We start from the raw sequence: 23,999 nt of genomic DNA on the forward strand, positions 1-23,999 counted from the left end.
TGATAAATACATTTCATTTTTGATATCGGCACCTTTTGGTGTTTATTTTCCACTAAGTAAATGTAAATTGTAAATGTAAAAAGGTGCATTTACACAAAAAAATAAATAAACTTCTTTAAAATCTTTATTTAAAATGTATTTGATGTTTTATATACTGAAAATAAATTGACACATTTTGGATATAGGAAATGCCTATAAATTGTTCTTGTAGAAACACATTTGACACTGTTAAGGTAAAGTGTCTTGTCACTGTAGTGGTACCTTCATAGATCAGATTTGTACCTTTGATGAAGGTACAATATTTTCTCTGAAGATTTTGGTTTCCCATGTTACAAATAATGTCCTTAAAAGTACAAATGGTACAAATTTGTTTCTTTGTTTTAAGGTACAATTCTGTTCTATTGAAAGGTACTGCCCCAGTGACAAGGGTTTGTACCTTCTTTGGTATAACATTATACCATTTTCTTTTTTTTTTGAGAGTGTAGGAAATACAAAAAACTCAGCCTTATATGTTGTGAAATAATATCAGAATTTAAAGTGTAATTTATTCCTGTGATGGCAAAGCAACATTTTAACATCCATTATTCTTATTATTTATAACTCTTCTATGTATTTTTGTGTTAATCGTGATATATTTCTTTCAGGATTGTTTGAAAAGCATAATTTAGTTGTTTTTGTATCTTCCCATCTATATACTTATCTATGAAACATGCTAAAATAGCAATAATACATGTTAGCTACTGCATTATCAACACACTGGCAACTATACAGAACAGAGTAACCACCACACTTAACCTATCAACACTCTAGAAACTGTATAGCAACACTGGCAACCCCTTAAATTGTCCCAGCAGCACTATAGCAACCACATACAATACAATTCCTATTGTAATGTATAGTTGTGCCATATTTTTTAAGCTAGTGCATGCCTACAAAGTCTGAATGAAAGATAATATTGAAAAAGGTTGTACCAAGCAAGTATCACTTATTTCTATAAAAATGCAACACTGTATACTGCAAAAAAGTTTTTATATTTTCCTGTAGAAATGTGTACATTGTAGAAAGATTTGCAGAAAAAAAAAAAAAATAAAATAAAATAAAATAATAATAATAATAATAATAATAATACAAACTTGTATCCAACTTTAAAAAGATTATTATATTGTCTGGATTTGTATCTATTTAATTATTAGATTAAAAAATAATCCATTTATTGTCATTTTAAACAATTTGTTGACACTTAATATACATCCTACTTGTAATCATGCCCTAGCAACACTAGCAACTGCCCAGAAAACATTTCTATTTCATTCAGATTTTTGTAATATTTTTCAATGCCAGTATATGTGTCAGCACCTGTAATTTCCCAAAAGGACATATTTGTTTATCCCAACAATCTAAAACAATATGAAGGGAAAAAAAAACTAAGTCTTTAGGGTTTCCTAAAACAATAATAAAAAAAGATAATCCGATCCTATCATAAATATTCAGGTTCGGTGGTCATTGAGGCGTAGACGTCTCTCGGATGTCTTCTCCATTGCTAAGTGTTAAAAATGCCCAGAAGACAGATGACTTGATTGAATTTCCCTTGGAAGTCAACTCTAGCGGAGTGTTGCGTTCACGGATGCGCGGTGCGTTCGCATAATTGTTTGTGATGGGTTTTGTACTAATTACCACTATGCCGGTTAATCTCCCAAGATTACAGCAACCTGTCACAAACGCCTCTCTGCTCAGACTGCACAGCGTCATGGGAGAGAGTTTTGTCATTTTTTTCTGGCGTGGTTCTGTGTGACGATGATTAAATATGAGGTTAATTCCTCCTGCCCCTCACATTTCGTTGCGTCCCCATACATACAATATTCATTCACCTTATGCTAATTGAAATCAGTTTTGTTTATTCACCAGCTGCTTAAGCGTATTTAGGAGCAGAACTATTTGGATACGATTTCTTGAAATGTACAGGTGAGTTATAATACTGATAATGAAGGTTTAGTTTAATAGTTGTATTGCTTCCATGAGCAAAAATCAGCTGAAAACACCATTAGGAGTTTAGATGTTAGCGTCTTTATTTGTGTTTAAGATTTTTTCCGTCTTACTGCTAGCAGACAAAGCGTAGGTACTGAAGTAAACAAATAGACAAGGTGAAGACGAAAGCAGAGTGTGTTTGTTCTGTTACAATTTTCCAGAGACAGCAGAATATATAACAAACAAATCCATCCACTAATGGGGAGTGAAACTCAGAGCTCAGAGTCTATTGACATAAAGTCTGGATTTGTAAAAGTCTTAGATCTTCCCGATGTTCGCAGAATGTGTTTTAATAGCTGTAATATGATTGAGCTGGGAGATGAGAAAAATGCTTACATGCTTTGAACAAAAGATAACATTGAAAATCTTTGCACCAAGCAAAAGCCAATGACACAACACTTGTTTATAGGCAAAAAAATGCGACACCATATACTGAAAAAATAGTGAAGAAATATGTACGTATAATATGTATGTTGTAGATTTTTTTTTTGTGTGTAGTCTCAGATTTTTATATATTTTGACTCTAAATTAATCCCAAATCAATATCGTCATTTAATTTATATATTTTTTATTTTAATTTCTGTTTTTTATATTTATTCTAAAAACATCTTGAAGTTTTCACATTATCCTGACATAAAGTAAAGTTTAACCTTTAAAAATTGCGTTCTTACAACAGTTTGACAGCATAATTGTATGTATAAAAAAAATCAAACATGGAGAGTCTCAAAACCCTTTTGTAAGAGTTCTTCCGTCGTTCATACACACCTGCACCTGACATCAGAACAGCAGAAACCGTTGCTCATTAGCCAACGTCACTTTAGAGCTAGTATTTGAATGATTCTCTAGCGTAATTTCTTGGTGATTTTGCTCACATTTTAAGATTATAAGGCTGAACGGCATGAAATTTCCCAGTATTTCTCTGTTGCAATTGAGAGATCACAATATTACTATGGGGTGAAGCAGTGGCGCAGTAGGTATTGCTGTTGCCTCACAGCAAGAAAGTCGCTGGTTTGAGCCTCGGCTCAGTTGGCGTTTCTGTGTGGAGTTTGCATGTTCTCCCTGCGTTCGCGGGGGTTTCTCTGGGTGCTCCGGTTTACCCCACAGTGCAAAGACATGCGGTACATGTGAATTGGGCAGGCTAAATTGTCCATAGTGTGCGAATGTGTGTGTGTTGATGTTTCCGAGAGATGGGTTGCGGCTGGAAGGGCATCCCCTGCGTAAATACTTGCTGGATAAGTTGGTGGTTCATTCCGCTGTGGCGACCCCAGATTAATAAAGGGACTAAGCTGACAAGAAAATGAATGAATGAACATTACAATGGTATAAGCACTACAACATATAAAAGAGAGAGATCGACTTAGAAGTCATTTACTTGTTTATTAATGATTTAACCAGCTGTAGTTTAAAAGTACGCTGGTTTTCTTTTAGGGCTTATAATGCGTCACTGTTGCCATCTTGTGGATGGTTGCTCCGGTGGTGGGTGATGGGTGGGTGATGGGTGCAAAGTTGCAATCTAAACCACTAAATTCTTGACTAAAAAAGCCTCAAAAGTACTTTATGTTGTCCAACAGCTGCAATATTTATCCAACTGCAGTGTTCCCCTGCTGTATGCAGGCGGAGTAATACACAAGGGTGAAGGGTTAAGAGGCTAAACGAGTGCTGTTATTTGCAGAATATCACACAGCTATCAGCCAATCAGATTCAAGAACCAGACAGAACTGTTGTATAAATATATATATATATATATATATATATATATATTCATCTTTCTATCATACACCCAAAATTGCTTTAATTCATTGCAGGGTACAGATAACAAAATGTGTCCAGCATTAAAAGAACGCATGATGTATTTTGTACAAACCCTAATCTAGACGGTCCTCTTTAATCATGTTAGTGACTATCTGCAAGAATGTTTTATTCTACCAACCCTAAACCCTAATCAGTCCTTACATACTCCATAAGAGAGCAAGTTAATACATACTGTAGCTGCGCAGTTACTTAAAGTCAACACAATGTAAAACAGACCCCATCAAAATAAACGGTGACCACATTTTTCATTACTGCTGCACTAAAACTAAAAGTGACTCCAGAAGTCGAACAACTTGTGAATCAGCGCGCATGCCATATTGAGCTGGGAGAAAATTTATATGCAGACACAAAGGCCCGGACCTCTGCTTGTACTTTAACACTCCACGGGATCATAATATGTTGTCTTGCCACATACGTAATTACATACCTTTTTACCCCCCACCCGGGACAGCTGTACATTTCTCCGCTGTCCCAGCACGTCACCACCCATCTGTGCTTGAGCGAGGCATACAGTGTGCTTAAAACGAGGCTGTTTAACATCAGTGTTCCTCAGGTCTGACCTTGGCATTGACTGTTAGACTGACTCACAGCTTCATTGTGACTACTGGAAAACAATAAGCGCGCAGAGACAATGGCGTGCTCCACAAAGACTCCCCCTGTTTACCACCTCGCCAATAGGCCCTTAATTCCTCTTTTGTTTGCAAAATGGGAAATGTGCGAGGATCTTCTTAACGAAAGGCACAGGATGAATGCATTCATGGCTAGGGGTCTCTTGTGGAACGCAGACGAGCCCTTTTCTGTCTTTGGCCCTGACACTTCTCTTTAATACACAAAAAGCAATTACGGCCTGGTTTCCCCAAATGACAGGCTTCTGTAAGCTGCTGTCCCAAAGGCAGACGCGCTGAGAGCTGTAACTTATTTCCCACATCTCCCTTGTATCTCTTGCTGCAAATCAGGATTAACCGAATGACTGCCAAATGCGAATTCAGATAACGGTGGTAGACTGTGGTATGTGGTGGTACTGTGGTATGTGTGTGTTTAGTAGTTAAATATCACTCTGTTTTTAAATAATGTTATTTATTAATAATATTAATTATCTTTTGAAGATTTGTGGCATTTTTTGGGGTTTTGACTGTGTATGTGTGCATGCATGTATACAGCTGTCACTCCTCCATGCTAGCCGGGTCTATTAAGAGGAGCAATTAAACAGAGAATATCTTTCTGTAAGCAGTTAATGAGGTTTGGTCCCTGGAGGAGGCGGCTGATTGGCTGAGACTGTGGACTGGGGGAAGTCAAGGGCACCGTGCTAAGCAATGCATTGTGGGAGACGATGACATTATGCACCAAGGGACTGAAGGACTTAAACAATATCATTCTCTTGCCTTATTTCCCAGAAACCGATTCTTATAATAAAGGGACTGAAAGTATGTCAGTTGAAATCAGGTTTTTGCTGTTTTTGTGAGCTTGTAACAATGCAGACACCCTGTAAAAAGGCTGGTTTCTTTAACAATATCTTCATTTATTTTTTACAGTAATGAAAAAAGTACTGAAAAATCATACCTAAGTAAAGGTACCATTACTTGCCTAAAAATGTAGTGCGAGTAAAAGTTTCTGTTGTGAATATTATTCAAAGTATGAGTGAAAAGTAGACCATTCAGAAGTACTCAAGAGGGAGTAGTGAGTATTGCGCTGTAAAAAGCTGATGCATTTACATGTAATTTGTGCATGTGTGTGTGAACGTAACATTTTGTAGTGCATTTAGTTATTGCCCAGCAGGCACACAACGTCATATGACGTTAATATTAGATTAGCTTTAGGTCGTGACATCAGGTGACCAAAATTTTATGCCTAGCCAAAGTGAAGTTTACTATAACAGGTATGACAACCAAAATACAACATCTGATAGACGCCATAGTGGTAACATCCACACAATGTCAACATTATTAGGCGTTGAGTTTAGGTTGGATGTTGGACGTTGATTTCATTCCATAACAAAATGCAACATCACCATGAGGTTGGGGTACAACGTCAATCTATCGTCATGTTGACGTCGAGTGCGTGGTGGATTTTTAAGGCTATCATATTAAGGCATTTTGTTCATCATACAGTAAACATCCATCATCTTCTCATCTGTGATATGCATCTAAACAGTTTCTAAGTCAATGCGTGTAAAGATTTTGGACATCTTTTTGGACACTTTTAATGCTTCCAAACAGTTGCTGCAATTATAAATCATCCATGATTTACTTTCTATGTGCGATTTGATTGGACAGGAATCACAAAACTGAATTTTCTAATCCCCATAGACAGGAAAAAATATTTAAAAAAATATATTACAAATAAATTAGTGTATTTGCAGGTAATATGCTTAAAATGTGGTTGGTTTACAACTTTTTAAATGGGTTGCAGGATCCAGTGAATGCACTGAGAACTGTTAGTCAAGTGATGTGGATGATAGATAGGTAATCATGTTGTAAATAATGTCTCACAAGTTCACACTCACAGATAAATGACTGAATAGAACATGTGTATTTTGGCATGCTGTCCGGGGAGATGGCTGTGAGCTCAAAAAGACACCCTTACTCGTGTTATTCCCCTTATCAGGATAGAGAAAAAGATAGGGTCCAAGCGCGGTGTCTAGCTTGGCTCCAGAACGCTCCCCCCACGATTTAAGTAGGTATTGGGTTTAATAGAGTGGAGTTGGGGTGATGGAGAGATGCTGAAGTGGAGAGAAAACAGAGATATGGTTGTTTGACTATTTATAGGGGTTTGGTCTTGAGCTGATTGGATAATAGAATGATTCTATAATGATTGTCTAAGATGAATTAGCCTCCCAATATTTGTTTATAAAACTAAATTTATAAACACTAAATTTCTTGGTCAGGAGCCAGTGGTTTTAATTTTTCTTGACTTTTACTTTTTTACTTTCATTTTATGAAACACCAAGGACCATATTTTTAGCTAAAATGGCTTGAAGGTGAGCAATTTAACAGCAAATTTAGATTTTTACGGTGACATATTCACCTAATGCATTGATTCAAACATCTGCTAAAAAGATATTCCAGCCTCCACTGCTGAGACTGCAGCTCTGCACAAGACTTTTGGCCAGCGAAGAAATTAAAATGGTCGTGCCGAACTGACTCTGGTTCTCTCAAGGTTTTTTTCTTCACTCTCCTATTGGTGAAGTTTTTTTTCCCTCTCCGCTGTCGCCACTGGCTTGCATGGTTCAGGATCTGAAAAGCTACTCATCGATGAATTTGCTCTTCAGTGTTTGGACTCTCATAATGACTTCAAACCACACTGAACTGAGCTAAACTGAACTGAACTTAAACACTAAAAACTGAACTACCCTGATATAGTTACTATGACCATTTTTGTGAAGCTGCTTTGACACAATCTACATTGTAAAAGCACTCTACAAATAAAGCTGAATTGAATTGAATATTCCAGGGACATTCTGCCAGAAATTTACATTTTCACTGATAAAAAATGTGACAGGGCCTGACTTAAGCTTGTCTTTCTCAAAAAAAAAAATCATACTAAAACAAGCATAAAATTAAAAACTGCTTTTATTCTAGCCGAAATAAAAGAAATAAGACTTTCTCCAGAAGAAAAAAATATTATCAGACATACTGTGCAAATTTCCTTGCTGTACCGCATGTCTTTGGACTTGTGGGGAAACTCACATGAACGGGGGTGACCATGCAAACACCACACAAAAATGCCAACTGACTCAGCCAAGGCTCGAACCAGCAAACTTCTTGCCGTGAGGCGACAGCACACCTACTGCGCCACCATGTCGCCCTTCAGAAGACATATATTTGTCAAATCAAACTTGGAATTCTAAATTATTAAAAATCAGACGATTGTTCCATTTCCGCTCATGATTATAAAAACATTAAAAATTGTGAATATTCATTCATTCATTCATTACCTTTATTCTTTGTAATGAATGTTGACTGATGAAAGGTGCTAAAAGGTGTTAGGGAAGCAGTGCATGATCACTTTCAGAAACGTTACACTGTTCTGATTGTACGCAAGTACAGCTCAGTTTCAGAAAAAGGAGACATAATATTAGGCTTGTTTTAGACATGCTACAATGAGGAGTTGAGAAATCAAGTGTTTTATTGGTTTGTGTTTGATTAAACCTTGATTTTTGTTTTTATTTTGTAAGCTACTGATGACATTTCTTTCAAATTTAACATAAAAAATGTTTTCATTTAGAACATAAAATAACAATCGGTGCTCATGAATGTCAGCATTCATTTTTAGACAACACAATACCAATGTTTTCATTTCAAAAGAATTTTAAAAATCCATATTTGTTAAAACTTAGATCAGAAATTATGAGGCTTTTTGAAAAAATTTGACGTTTGTTCCGTTTCTTTTTATGATTATATAAACATCAATTAAACTGTGTATGTGGATATACGTTTATTCTTTGTAATGAATGTTGACTGGTAAAAGGTGCTAAAAGGTGAATGGAAAAGTAGTGTATGATCACATTCAGACATGTAACACTGTTCCCATTGTAAGCAGACCCTCTCAGGTTTCAGAAAAAGGGGACATTAGGGTTGTTTTAGCCATGCTACAATGAGAAGCCCCCGCCAATATCCAAGGCCTACTACTATTACAGGCTCTAGCAGAGAGCAGGGCAATTACAGGGGCAATTAAACTCAAACCTGGAGATGGGAGATTGGTGGGACCCCCAAACGCTGCAAGCATCAAACGAGAATGAATGCTGGAGGTCAGCAGTCTACCTAGGTCAAATTGCTCATGTAAACACGAATGTTGGTTTTAGAGGGGGGGAAACGAAAGGAAAATCTAAATGTTTGGGAATACGATAATATAGAAGAGTTTCAGAATTAAACTCAGAATTAAACTCTAAAAGAGATGCAGAATTACTGTTACTTTAATATGTATGAATTCACTTATTTATAAAACATTTATAGAATGACTTGAACCCAACCAAACCCAAATAAATACTTTCAACATGTGCTTGAAAGCATAAACACATTTACCAGGGGGTGTTCTTATAAATAAGTTAATAACTTTTTAACCATTTCTTTAAAAAAAAACTTGCATTGTGGTTTTAACAAGAATGTCTTCTGTTTTTGTTTATTCCAAACAGATTGTAGGTATGTGCATAAGTGGTGGGCAGATCTGACTGAATCCTTCAATCAACAGATTTGTTAATAAATAAATAAATAAATAAATAGCTTTCTTTAAAGGGCACCTATTTTACCCTTTTTAAAGATGTAAGATAGGCCTTTGGTGTCTCAGGAATGTGTCTGTATAGTTTAAGCTCAAAATACCTATCAGATTATTTATTATAGCCCCCAGAATCTGCCCATTTTGGTGTTTAAGTACACTGTAAACGATTTCTTGTTAAATTAACAGTAAGTTACTGGCAACAATTATCCAGTAGCTGCTGTATTTCATAAAACAGTAACATTACTGTAATACTAATTACATTAGTATTACATTTACTGTAAAATGTAATACATCATTTTACTGTTGTTGATTTTTACTGTAACACCAATTACAGTAGTGATACACATACTGCAAAACTGAAAACAGTATTTTATTGTACATTTTTACCATGAAGAACTACGGTATTTTAACGTTACTTTCATTATTACTGTATAGTATTTTACAGTTATTAAATGTTATTTTATTTTATTTAATAGTGCTACTTTATAATGGGTAAAAATGTTCAAAAATTGCACAAGTGTTATTTTAACAGTTCAAGAAATACAAGAAAAATAAAGAAACTGAAACTTTAACTTCACAATAAAGGTTTATTGTGTAAACCATGCTAAAACAGTAGCAATAATTCAATATAACAAAGCAACAGAACACTAATAAACAATTGATCATTAAAACCAGTCAACAATTAATGCATCGAAAATTATTACAATTTAAAAAAAGGTGAGAATACTGCTACAAGACAGGAAATGATGAAGGCCAAATGATGTGGAAAGGGACAGTGAAAAAGGGCAGCAGCATGATGATGATCCTGCAAAAATGACAAGCAAAATCAATCACTGAAGTAAAAACTAATCATCCCTCAAACCATTTAATTCATTCAGAAACGAAACACAACACTGCACTGTTGTTTATATATATATATATATATATATATATATATATATATATATATATATATATATATATATATATATATAACAGTTATAATATATATAACAGTTTTTTTTAATTGTTTTTGTTGGTGAAATACAGTTTGTTGTCAATTCACAATTACACTAATGTTAATGGGGAAAAGATCAGCGGGCATTGTTCTTGAAGATCGCTAGTCAGGTGTCCACACAGGTGTGTAAAAAATAAAGTCTCATCTTAACTTAATGTCCGACTCTGTATAGCTCGAATATCTGATTCCATGATCACACTACTAGTGCTTCCACAGATTTTAGAGGGGTAAACACAGTTCATTCTCACTTTAAGAGGCTACATATTTAAAATTAAATAAATAAAAATAATCTAACGTGACTAATGTTAATTAAATACTTTTAGGCTTTTAACACGTATAAATCCCCTTCTAACTTACAAATAAGATTGCGTTAGAGAACATGAAAGCCGTGGGTGATTTTTTAAAATAATGCTAATGATAAGTTACTGATATTTGGTTTGCATGAAACAAAGTAATCACTAAGCATTTATTTTTGGCAAAATCTGCAGAGAGGCTCAGCGACACGAGGAAATGTGTTAAAGTTGAGTAGAGAACTAAAGAGCAGTCTAGCCTACTTCATGAAATGTTTGTGGTAATATTCTGCTGTCAATTCGTATTACTGTATTTTAATATGCAGCAGTGATGGCATGTCAGCGAGACAAATAAACATTTTATCGAGTCATTTCATACAATTTATTTATTTAATTATTTTTTATACAAACCCTCTAGTGACATTTCCTCAAACTAAATCATCATAACGTTACTGTGCACAGCATCAGTAAAACGTTGAGAATAATTTAAATACTTAATTTTTTAAAACAGTCACTGCTGATTAGAAACTAACATTAAAGCTAAGCTTACAGAAATCCTGTATGCATGACAATATAAAGATGTATTACTCACTGATGTCGAAGCACTTCCAGGTCATCAGAGATGTAGACAGGACAGAATATGTGCTATCAAATGAGCTCTTGTGCAGCCTTTGTTGGACATCCAGGTAGTATGTTCACCCACACTGTAAGAAACAAAAACAGAAACAATTTATTAAAATGTGAGGGATAGTAAACATGTTTGGTCTACAGAGAGAAGAAAATGTTTACTTTAAGCATTGATCCTAATGAATCTATTTCTCAACTACATTTAACCTTATCACGGAAACAGCATTTTTGAGCTTTTAGACCAGGGGTGCTCAACCTTGTTTGCTTTAAATTAGAATTAAAACAATAAATCTCTATGTCAAATAAAATACTTCAGATCTAAATAAAGCAGGTGTTTTTACCTAAAGGTTCCTTCCCTCCAGTTAGTTTGGCTGCAAATCCCTCCACATCTGTGCTTTATTCGGTTCTTGTCTTAAGAGTAACTGGTGTCGCATTCCAGGTCCATCACAATCTGGGCTAGAAGGACAACATGGCAAAAGACAAGACAAATATAAATAAAAGTCTCAGAATAAAATATTTAAAGGAATAGTTTACTATTTTGCCACTATTTACTCCATGTGTTTTAAACTAGTTTGAATTTCTGTTAAACACTGAAGCAGATATTTTTTAAGAATGTTAGTAACCAGTAACTATTGACATCCATATTTGAACCAAATTTCTTTAAAAAATACGAGTTTGTGTTCAACGGAACAAATTAAATATATAACTATTTTGAAACAAGTGGAGGATGCCAAAGATGTTATTATTTTCATTTTGGGGTGAACTGTCTCTTCAATTCAAGTGTCAAGCAATAGTCATAAAAACTGATGTGTCGCTTGAGGAAAACTAAATCAAGTACCTTCTTTGAACAAGCAGAATCATTATGCCATTGTATTCAGTGATTCTCTTTTACATTTTCCCACTATAAAACGATAGCTTCAACATGCAATCCATGTTAAGACAAAAATGAATAGCATAAAATAACATATTGAACTAAACTTACAGTTTCCAGGCTGTTTGAAAAAAAAAACCACATATGCCCAGTAAAATTGTTAATAAACACAAAGACAACAGTTATAGAAAAAATGTTTGTCTAATATTTACTCAGCACTTGGTAGGCAAATAGCATAGCCGTAGCTGTTTTAACACCAGATTTTTTTATCTTAGGAACTGCTGGAAAAAGAAAAAGAGGTTGTACATGAAACTCCTCAGAACAAATCTGTGAACAACTTGACATTTAAAAATCTAATCAAAATGAGGAAGACATCAACTTTACCTTGAATAATCAAGTGAGGAGTGATTTGTTGCATCAGTTTTTCAACATCAATTACTGTAGCTGAAAAACAGATAAATATAATAAGAGTAAAATAAGACTTAACATTAATTAATCTAAATCTATGGTACAACCATACCAATCTGTATGGGGTTAAAATACATTTGTACACAAATCATTCCCTGACCCCATCAATTTCTCTTAGAATAGGATGGATATATATATATATATATATATATATATATATATAGTGATAATGACTTTGGCTTATATCTGTGTACTCAGAACGTACACTCACCTCAGGTACACCTGAACACCAAAAATTAAATGTACAATTAATGACACACTATACATCAAGCTCATTAACATTATTGAGAAATAGATAATTAATATGTATTTTGTTAATATTAACGTTAGCTTAAAATAATTCAACTGCATTTAATTTTCAGCTCCATTTAATAAAACAGTTAAGACTCATTTCATTATGAGTTTAGTTTTAATAACTAAGTTAACTTACAGTTGAAAAATTTTACCATAATGATAGCTTAGTCATAATGACTAACGTTATGTGAAGACCAGAGCTTACCTTAACGGTAAACGTTTAACTTTTCATGGTGACTTCGCCTTCATCTCAGTGTTGTGCTGAAATAGAGAATTCATTAATGCAGTTACAATAAGTTAAAGTTATGTTTTTTCAGGTAACTTAACGTTTGGTCAAAAACTCACTCAAGATAAACTCACTGTATCTAATACCTCGCAAACACTACAATGACCGCCTGGCGTCTGTTATTTCTTGTTTAAAATACCGTTTGTTAACGGATAGCGTGACATAACATAGAACCTACAACTAATGTCACTTGGTTAATTCTTTTAAATTACACACAATACACAGAAATACTTATAAAACAATCCTTTAACGGACAGAATTTGACTTTAAAACACTTACCGAGGATGAATTTGCTGGATGAAAGACGACAGGTGAATTTCAAATTAGGAGAGCCGTTGCCTGCATGTCGAGTCGTGTCCGTTCGGTTCTATGAATCGGCTCCTTAGTGAACAGTAAAGAATTTAATCCGCCTAAAACCGATTCATTTTTTTATATGATTCATTACTATTTCGTTATACTGCTTGGCCACACGCATTTATACACTAATTATACACTAATAGCATATTGCTGAATGTGCTTGTGAACACGTGTGATCAAATAATTCCCGAGCAAACGGTTCAATTCGGTTCAATACGATTCAGAGTCGCTCGAGTGCTGAACCGAACCAGTGCAAACGTGATATTGATTATATAGTAACATTGTTTTTTATTCACTTTACCAGCGAAATTATTACATATATCTGACCTTGACAATAAGAATAAAGTTCGTTTGAAGTGTTTTGAGAATTATATATAAATATATATATATTTTTTTTTCTCCCAGAACTCATTTCACATCAACAAGCAAATGGTAATGGCGGATGAGAAAGCCCAGCTAATATTATAAATATTGCGTTTAATATGTCACGAAATGAAATTTTAACAGTGTTTCATGCGAGAATGTAGTTCTTACAAACTCAAATCTGTGGTTTATTTATAGATATCATGTGTAAATTTTAAGCGTGCTTTGCCGATAGGGGAGATTCTGACCTCCAGGGTGTCCATCATCACTCATGTATCCGGCGAAACGAGGTTATCATCGGCTAGACATGTGAGACTTGCCCCGGTCTTAGATGGCTCTATAATGAATGTGTTATGAAATTTAGTTTTATCCGTTTTTCATGCGGGTATGTAGTTGTTTTAAACTCAAGTCTGTGGTTTATTTATAGAGATGGTGGGTATTTTAAAATATTGTTTTGAAAATGCGGAGATATGTGACCTCCATGGTGATGACGGGTGCCCTAACCTCATGAATCCGTCTAAAGCAGGCTGGTCATTATGACATTTAAGCTGACTTTTGTTTCATGAATCAATTACTTTTGTTCCATGAATCAATTACTTTTGTTCCAGTTTACGTTTTGGTTAAGCACAAAGTTATGTTGATTAAAAATGATTTAATATTTTCATGTTAACCTTATAAAATTAAGGTGCAGTACACCCAAATATGGAAAACCAGGGGACAGTTTTATGCACTGAACAGTCTGAAGAAACTGGTTATTTTATTTTTCTTCACAAAATACTTTGTCAAAAAATAAAATAAACATAATAATAATATAAAGTGTGTGTAGAGTTTTTCATGGTCATTTGCAGTACTGTATTTAGATGCACAGTAACTGATTTTTCCCCAAATTCATTGTAAAATCTGCAGTAGCATACTGTTAATCATGTTCACAGTATGGAAATGTTGAGAATACATTATCATGCTGTGAAAACAGCAATATATACAGTAACAAACTGTGCACAGCTTATACAGTAAACAACTGTTGAGAAATGCAGTATAATACCGTGAAAACAACAGAAATCGTTTACAGTGTACATTGTAGCTGTTTTTGTATCCTGGGGCTTCAAATTCAAATGAGCTGCTTCTCCCTGCCCACCCTTTTCACATGCGTGTCTGCTTCTCAACATGCATTACGTCAGATAAACAGCACAGTGGCAGAGACAGACTCAAATAAAGATGCTTATTAGTCAAAAATAGTCCAAAAAAGTGTATTTAATGTATTTGTGGTGATGTTTATTCAAGCCTTTCTGAAATGATGAGTCTTACACAAATGCCGTTTTCAGTGCACACACAGACACATAGTAGCATTTACTGACACCATGTGGCCGTGGTGATTATAGCGGTTAAGAATTACATAGTAATTTTACTTTATTACAAACATGCTCTGTTTTTATTTTTTAAACTTATAAATCTTATAAAAATCACAGAGAGTTGTAACAAATATTTCAATCCCAGCTTATTTACAAAAAATAAATGCTCTCTGGACATATGTATACATGTTATTATAGAAACATGGCACCTGTCAATTAATTCGGTGGGCGGGGAAACTGCACTCATACGTCACTTTGTGTTGTACCTCAAAATCACTGAGATTTGGGTCCTATTGTAACATCAGGAAATAAAAAATCTGGACTTATTGTGTTTATGTCACTCCAATATGACTGTGGACACACTATACCTACACACAGTTCTTTCCAAACAGCTTACAAAAGTTGATTTTCATCTTAGGTGCCCTTTAGGCAATGAAACTAGCTTTTTTCTATGGATCACTGAATTAATCACCATTTTTTATTTAATCACCAAAGTGCTGATCAATGTGGAAAATTACTGTCACTGATTGAAAGAGATCTATATTTAGTTTTTCATAACCAATTATATTGTACTAACAAATATATTGCTTAAAAATAAGCTAACATTTAGAAAACTGATATATTAACTGTTAAAAATGTTGCTGATGTAAAAGGAAAAACTAAAAATGCTACTTTAAAAACTCTTAACTTGGTTAACAGTACATTTTCTTAATTAAGCTATTATCGCCATGTAGGACTTTCCAACGCATTTTGCGTCAGGATACTCCACACAGATGGCTGTTTGACACTATTCTCTACTACCGAGTCAATAAATGACCACAGACAGACACATTGTGAAATGTGGAGAATGAAATTCCATTAAAACAACACTCTTTCACCAGTCCTTACATCATTCTTACATCCAATACCTCAGTTTGTCACGAGGGCATTGGGAAATGTTCCTGAATAAAAGTCAAACTGCCAAACTGCAGTTAAACGTAGGAAACATAGCATGGTGACACAGTGGCGTTCATTGAATTATGTGCTATAACATGTAAAAAGGGATCATGAAAGTAACATTCAAAAAGCAACTCATGTAAACACCTGAATCATATTATTTTCTTATTCAGATTAAGGCAAATGATTCAATTACTGATGTACATGTAAACATAGCATAGCTAAGACAAGCCTACTGTCTCCTTTCCTGAAACTGAGCTGTACATGCGTACATTCGGCGTCTGAAAGTGATCGCTGCTTTCCCATTCACCTTTTAGCACCTTCCACCAGTCAACGTTGTCATTACAAAGACTAAATGAGTATCCACATTACCGAAGTACATTAAACTGAATTAATGTTTTTTATAATCACAAGCAGAAATGGAACGATAGTTTGCCTCATTATCTCATTTTTCACAAAGCTTTGTAATTTTGGCCCAAGTTCAACAAATTACTTCTTTTTTCTTTTTTTTTACTTCTCGTTCCCACTTCTTCCATGCACTCGAAATTCCCAAATCCCTTCCCTCTCTGATTACCATATCATCTCAACCCCTTCTCACCCACCCTCTTCCTCCCCTTCCTCTTCTCTGTCAGTAAAGCTGCCCCATTAGCCCCTTTGCAGGAGTGTTAAGAGTAATGGCCCTGCCAATGTGAGAGCCAACACAGGGGAAATAACGCTTCCCTCGCCTGGCCTGGAAATCTCAGAGCAGGGTAATGAATCCTTATGAGAGCAAGGCAGGGGTATATTGTTCCCTTGTATGGGGGAGGGAGGTGGGCAACGGCAAATTGAAGAAACTCACAAGCCGTTGTTGTTTTTGCAGGTCATTAAGTCTGTGTTAATCATCTCGGAGCATTTTCATAAGTTTGCGGGGGGAAATGAAGACCAATGAAGAGATGTGCTGATAATAGGAGAAAGAAAAGTTGGGGAGAGAGCGAGAGCGGGTGGTATTGATCAAAGTCACCGTGGCCTTAGGTAACTTTTGAACAGTGCTGGGTGAAATATACAAATCGAGTACTTGAGGGAAAAGTACAAATATAATAATAAATAAAATATTACAGCTGTAAAAGTATAAAAATTCTAATAATACATTTAATTTTATGTAGTAGGGGCGAAACGGTGGCTCAGTGGTTGCCTTACAGCAAGAAGGTCACTGGTTCAAGCCTCGGCTGGTCCAGTTGGCATTTCTGTGTAGAGTTTGCATGTTCTCCTTGTGTTTTTGTGGGTTTCCTCCGGGTGCTCCGGTTTTCCCCACAGTTCAAACAGATGTGCTATAGATAAAGGGCATGCACTGCGTAAAACCTATGCTGAATAAATTGATTCATTCTGCTGTGGACTAAGCCAAAGGAAAATAAATGAATGAGTTTTATGTAGTGCATTTAAAATTTGCATCTCAAAGTATTTTACGTAAAGTATAGGTAAAGATGCATATTCATAAAAACAACCAATTCATTTTTGAAAACATTTTATAACTAATTACATTTTAAGTAATAATTTAAAAGCATTCTGTATATCAGAGGGCTGAGAATTCAACAATTTAGGTGACAATGAAGAGATTGCTCAATCCTCTATAAATTTTAGCCGTGTTAACAGTTAAAAGCCTGGAAACAAATCAGCATAAAGCACTTGGAGGTGTGTAAGGTTTTAAAAGCTCAGACCAGTATATTAGTGCGAGACCATGCAGGGTTTCATAAGTTAGCAGAGGAAATTTTAAATTATTTCAAAAGGTGACAGGCGGCTAGTGCAATTTTTCCAAAATAATACTGATAACTAATGATAATTAATACTAATTTAAGTCTGTAAACAAGTAAAAATGGGAGACGCATTGGTGCAGTGGGTAGCACGTTCGCCTCACAGCAAGAAGGACCCTGGTTTGAGCCCCGGCTGGGTTAATTTCTGTGTGGAGTTTGTTCTGCCCGTGTTCGAGTGGGTTTCCTCCTGGTGCTCTGGTTTCCCCCACAAGCCCAAAGATGTGCTACAGATGAATTGGGAATGCTAAATAAACCGTAGTCTATAAGTGTGTGTGTGAATGAGTGTGTATGGATGTTTCTCAGTGATGGGTTGCGGCTGGAAGGGCATGCGCTGCGTAAAACACTTGCTGAATAAGTTGGTGGTTCAATCCGCTGTGGTGACAACGGATTAATAGAGAGACTAAGCCAAAAAGTAAATGAATGAATGAATGAATGAACAAGTAAAAATAACAAACTATTCTGTGTAGCCTATAGTAGGTTTAATAAATTGTAGTACTATAGCCCCTTTCACACAGTGATAGCAGTAAATATCCGGAAAAGTTCCGGAACAACTTTACCAGTAACTTAAAATCAAAAAAGCGCTGTTCCAACAGGCGATAATGTTTCCGGATTTTTCTGGAAAAGATCGTTCATACATCCATTCCAAAATACTGGTAAGTTTTGACATCATCAACCAGATGACCTCTAAAGGCTCCTCTTGTATTTGTAATTATTGAAGGGGTCTTTTGTTGATGATTTCATTTTTTTTGCGCGAACCACAGTTAAATGTTTAAACATTTGACTACATTACAAAGTCTGTGGATGGATAAGTATTGTGAACAACTTTGATGAAAACATATGGAGGAACACTTTTACATGTATAGATGTACGTAATGTGTGTTATGGCAACACAGTCTCACGGCAATTGGTAACTTTTTTTATTTAGTGGCTAATTCGTATGAATTCGTACAATCTAATTCGTACAATTTAGTACGATTTACTTATCCCCCAATGACGGTTGGGGTTAGGGGTGGGGTTAGGTGCCACACCTCCTTTTTAAAATCGTATCATTTCGTACGACTGAAATCGTACGAATTTGTACAAATTAGCCACTAAACTGGCAAAATTACGTTTTCTCGTGAGATCAGGCTGGTTCTGGTGCTCACCGGCTGCTTCACATGCACACACGTCAAGCAATTGGGCCTGTTCACACATACTGACCTTTCCAGCATTTTTCTGGTAATTTAATAGAATAGGTCTGTATTTGTGAAAGGGGCTTATGAAAGCAGAAAAGATGCCTGATTATTCATTTGTGTTATTTCATTATTTGAATCAGGAAAGGGTTTACGGGAGTCTTTTTCAGACTGTATCATTTGAATCAGTGAATCAGTAACTGAGACTAACTGACTAAATCATTTAAATCAGTCAATCATTACCTGAAAATTTGGTCTGACTGTATCATTTGTATCTTTGAATCAGTAACTGGAGATTCACTGTGTCCATATAATCGAATTAGTCACTCGCTTGCTTTGACTGCTTCATTTGAATCAGGATATCAGTATCTGGAGACTTACTGTGACTAGAAAATTGAAACAGTCAGTCGCTGACCAGAGGTTTGCTCTGAATGTTTCATTTTGATTGGTGAATCAAAAACTGTGACTCACTGTGACCAGGTCATTCGAACCAGTCAGTGGTTAAATGGAGACTCACTCGGTTTGTATCAGTGAATCAGTAACTGGAGACTTAAGCCCTGGTCAGATCACACTATTTTTATTGTCGATTTCGAAAGTTACTATGTCAGATTATGCGATTTTTTTTAAATATATTTATTTATTGTAAACCTTGTCTTGTCATGGGTAACAATGGTGCCAGACTACATGTTCGTTCACGATCAGTCATCCCGTGCATCTACGACGAGCGTTATTTCCCAAAGCAGTCACAAGTGTCACTATAACAATATTTCTTAATTTAATTTTTTTACATTTGTTTCAAATATTTCAATCTCAATAAACACTGATGCTTGCAGACAATTAATAACTACGTTATTTAAGGGCATACCTTACAACATGGATAGGATCAAACTTATGATTCCTTTTTAATATAAGATATAAATGTATATGTATATTTTCCTGCCATGGGTTTCTTATTAAACACTCACTCGCCTGAACTTGCCGCAAGTGAAATGGAGAAAATTAAAGCACATAAGCAGCAGCAAGGAAAAAAATCAAATACTCGATATAATCTTTAAGATAACAACATATTTTAAAAAATTGCAAATAAATAACTGAGATTTGTGATACAATCAAAGTGAAGCAGTCATTAAAGCCTTATTTTCTGAAGTTGAGTAGTGAAGGGCCACAAACAAAAATAAAATACATATATATATTTTTTTTTAATAATTTTTTTAAACAATTTTCATTTGCTACAATTTTTATCTTAACTTTAATGTATCTTTTGTTGGTCGATTATCTATCTATAACATTTAAGGTGAAGCACTTCAAAACAAGTTCGCTATATGTGCCAAAACACAAATTGCCGTGAGATTGTGTTGGTTTGTTAAATATAATAATAATTTAGCCTAAATAAAATTAAAGTAATAAATTCTCTATTTTATAAGCCTATATTAAAATGTTTTCACTATTAATGACAAATTTGAATAAGCAGCACAGGCTTTTGCAATGTAGTCGCAGCACTAAACATTTTCCCAGATTACCTCGGAAGAATAAACTATGTTGGAAGGATGAGAGAACTCAGAAATTCATTGTGAGAATGAAGATGTCTGCATATTTGCCAGTCTGTCAAATAAAATAGTTTAAAACACTTTAATATTATAGAAAAGATAGTTAAAGTTTGCATAAGCAATGATTGATTGTATCCACCGGTGACCCATAAGTAAATATTCAGCCTGTTTTTTGATTACCTGACTCGTGCATTATCGCCAACACCCGCTGAGATAACAGAAATGATGTGCTCTTATTGCACAGTCACCCATATGACGAAACTCGTCATGAAGGACGAGGAAAAAATTAAACATGTTAGACTTTCTGCGATGGTGTCGTGAGGCGTCGCAGACATGGTATCAGTTGTCGTGAAATATGCCTCATTACTTGTGTCAGGACGCCCATTTGTGGTTTATGAATCCCTACGACACCCCACGTCAAATAAATCGTACCAAAATTGTGTGATCTGACTTGGGCTTTACTGTGACAGAATCATTTGAATCAGTGAGTAGTTGACTCAAGAACAGATTCAATCAGACCTGTCCAGTTTACAAACAAATTGCTCAGTGTGACTTGAAACAACTGTTAAACATTCAAGATACAATTATGGATCAAAACTTTGGTGTAAAACAACTGTAGCAACACAAAAGTGTCAAATTTAGTCAAGTGCCATTCTTTTTTGAGACCCAAATAGTTAATGACAGTGGCAAGGAATAAAGTCTGACAAGAAAAATCACAAAAAAAAAACAGATGTAAACCGAAGGGAAAAAAAATAGCAACATAACAATGGCAACATATAAAGATCTGTTTTATATACTTATTAGCAGCTGCATTACAAATTGAAGGCCTGATTTATGGTGCCAACAATGAGGAAAGTGGATATGGTATTCAGAATAAACTAAGCCTTCCAACACCACTTTTTATATGCGAATTCATACTAAATAAACATAATCTATTCATGAATATAGCCCCCCATGTACGTTTGCGCTTGCTTTTAAATATTTTCCGTGTCGAGAGCATGTCTAATTGTAGCCTGGCACCGCGTCTCTAGTAAACCTTGCTCAGTGAACCCATGCTTCCTAACCGCAACTCACTATCTTTATTTCTCTGGCTCAATAAAACACTGCCGTTTATGTGAAACCAACAAGATTCGAGTGACATCATTCACACTTTTCACTGTGTGTTTTTTAACTCTATACTCACCACAAAGCATTGCATAACATGACAGGGTTCTAATTTGTGCTCTGTTTTCCTTTTGTTCTCAGATCCATTTGTGTAATGCTCAAGGATGATAGAGATTATGCACGCATTGTCAAATAGGTGTAATATCACCTCATGGACTAATTAAGTAATGGTTGTGGGTGTAGATGAATCGCTCCCCATCCTCTCTGGAGTCTCGCCAATGATACCTTTCCACAGCTGGGTCTTGTTTGCTTGTCTTATCTCAATTCCCCTTAGTTTTTCTACTATGGAATCTTTCCTTCTCCTCACGCCAACAATACCACAGTCTGTTGTGTGTTTTTTTTGTTTTTTTGTTTTAGTGAATCAGGGCATTTGGGGGTGTGAGAATAGAAATGATTTCACATCCAAACCCCATGCACCCATACGCTTTCCTTTTTTTTTTTCCTCCTCCGAAGTCTTTCAAAGTGCATTCTTCTGCGAGGTCCCTATAAACATGACATCTCCCGTTTTAACCCTTTCTACAGCTGGATAAACTTGACATGCCATGAAGTATCTCTGAGCCAAACGTCCTTGAACATTTTACACGCGCCATATTTTCTTATCTTACCTTTTCCCAGTTTATCGCATTAACATGTAACGGCTCCAGATGTTGACTCCTCTTTTTTTATTCAGCTTAATTACTAATTGAATTTGCCCATAAAAGAGCAGATGCTTTCTGCTTCAGAACACAATGTGTCAGGGGCACAAAAATGACAGGAACATGTTGGGAATTGGACTCAAGCTTTGAGTGGATTTTAACTCTTTCTGTGCCAAGACTCTTTCGTCATGCTGTGTGGGAAAGGGATTTTAAAAGACCCGAAATAATGTGTTTGTTTTGTGCAATACGAAGAATAGTGATGCATATTAAGGCAAGGCATTTCAAAATTACTAGTATTTATTTTCTAGTCAGTTAAAACTAATATCTACTAATAAATACTAGTATCTAATGATTAAAAGGTGTCTATTTAATAGGCACTATCTAACAAATACCTTCTGTAGTATTTATTATTAAAAACCAAAGTCTAATGAAAAAGTAATATATTTGACCTACAATCAAAATGATAAGCTCTAATATATTATGCCTTTTTGTAATATAATATTGTAATTTTTTTTGTTGTTTATTTATTATTTTTATTATTATAAGTGTTATTATTATTTATTTGTTTATTTAATTACAATTAAATTTTATTTACTACTATTTTTATTTTATTTTTATTTTTCATGTGGGGGTCAGAACTCAAATTACATGTAAGACAGATACTATCTTTCTACTCAATGTAATTTTCTGACATGTTTTTGCACTAAAAATGTTTAATAAAAATATATTTAAAAAAAAAAAGCTCTTGGAGCGAATACATTTTAATTTTCATGTAAAAAAAAATATCTGTACTAGGGCTGCACGATATTGGAAAAATCAGATTTTGCGATATTTAATTTTTTCTGCAATAAATATTGCGATGAATACGGTTTCATAAGATGCTTGAATGCTCTATTTGACAGTTTCCTGGGGAGTATTCAAGTACAGAAATGGAAAAAATTACAATGCAAAAAAAAAGGCTTTTCTAACTTTACCTCATCTTGAATCTGATTGGCTGATAGCCGTGATATATTTAAGTAATATCCGCACCTGTACAGCCTTTTTACCCTTTGTGTATTACTCCGCCCACATACAGCCAGCAAAAAGCAGACACTACAGATCTTAAGTTTAAAAGATGCTTGCTCAACTGTTTAAATGTCAGCTTATGATTTGAATCTAACTCTGAAGAAAGTAGTTCCTTATACAAAAGGGTTTTTGAGACTCTCCATGTTTGATTTTGTTTTTATATACACAATTATGCTGACAAACTGTTGTATAAACGCAATATCATCACAATTACTTAGGACAACCAAATGCATTTGTTTAAGTGTTTTAGCAGACTTGGGGGGGGGGCTTGACAAAATGAAAATAAACTAGATACTTATACACAACATTATTGATCGAACAAACTAATAGTAGACTATTTGTGCAAACGCTGCTGTTTTGTTTTCAACACTACTAAAAACATTTATATTATTTTGTAATTTTAGGCTAACAGATAAATTATTCCAAAATTTGGTTTCCTTTACAGAAAAAAAAACTGATTGACCTATAGAGGTCTTACACTATGACACTAAACAGTCACCATTAGCAGTTGCTCGTGTGACTCTTTGATTAGATGGATGCCTACTGATTAGATCTGAAAACAGCATGGGAACATGATAATAATAATTTTATAATTTTAATCATTGTCCTTAATTAATTTATTTTATTAAGTAATAATTTAATAATTTTCACCCTCAGAAGAAAGATGTCAAATTAAGGGTTTTTTCTTTAAAACAAAGCAAAGGTATCTGCCAATGGGATGAGTAAAATAATCAGATTTT

General features: G+C 34.8%; 1 long non-coding RNA gene across 1 annotated transcript; it reads right to left on the reverse strand.

Annotated features, from left to right (window-relative positions):
* Nucleotides 1–9,522: 9,522 nt before the first annotated feature.
* Nucleotides 9,523–14,554, reverse strand: LOC137487603 (uncharacterized). The gene is made up of 6 exons (XR_011006243.2): nucleotides 13,164–14,554; nucleotides 12,804–12,859; nucleotides 12,221–12,280; nucleotides 11,307–11,421; nucleotides 10,931–11,042; nucleotides 9,523–9,856 (listed from the first exon to the last, which is right to left on the reverse strand). It is a non-coding gene; the product is annotated as an uncharacterized lncRNA (long non-coding RNA).
* Between the last annotated feature and the right edge of the window lie 9,445 nt (nucleotides 14,555–23,999).

Source organism: Danio rerio, chromosome 14, assembly GCF_049306965.1.
Source record: "Danio rerio strain Tuebingen ecotype United States chromosome 14, GRCz12tu, whole genome shotgun sequence".
Taxonomy (NCBI): Eukaryota; Metazoa; Chordata; class Actinopteri; order Cypriniformes; family Danionidae; genus Danio; species Danio rerio.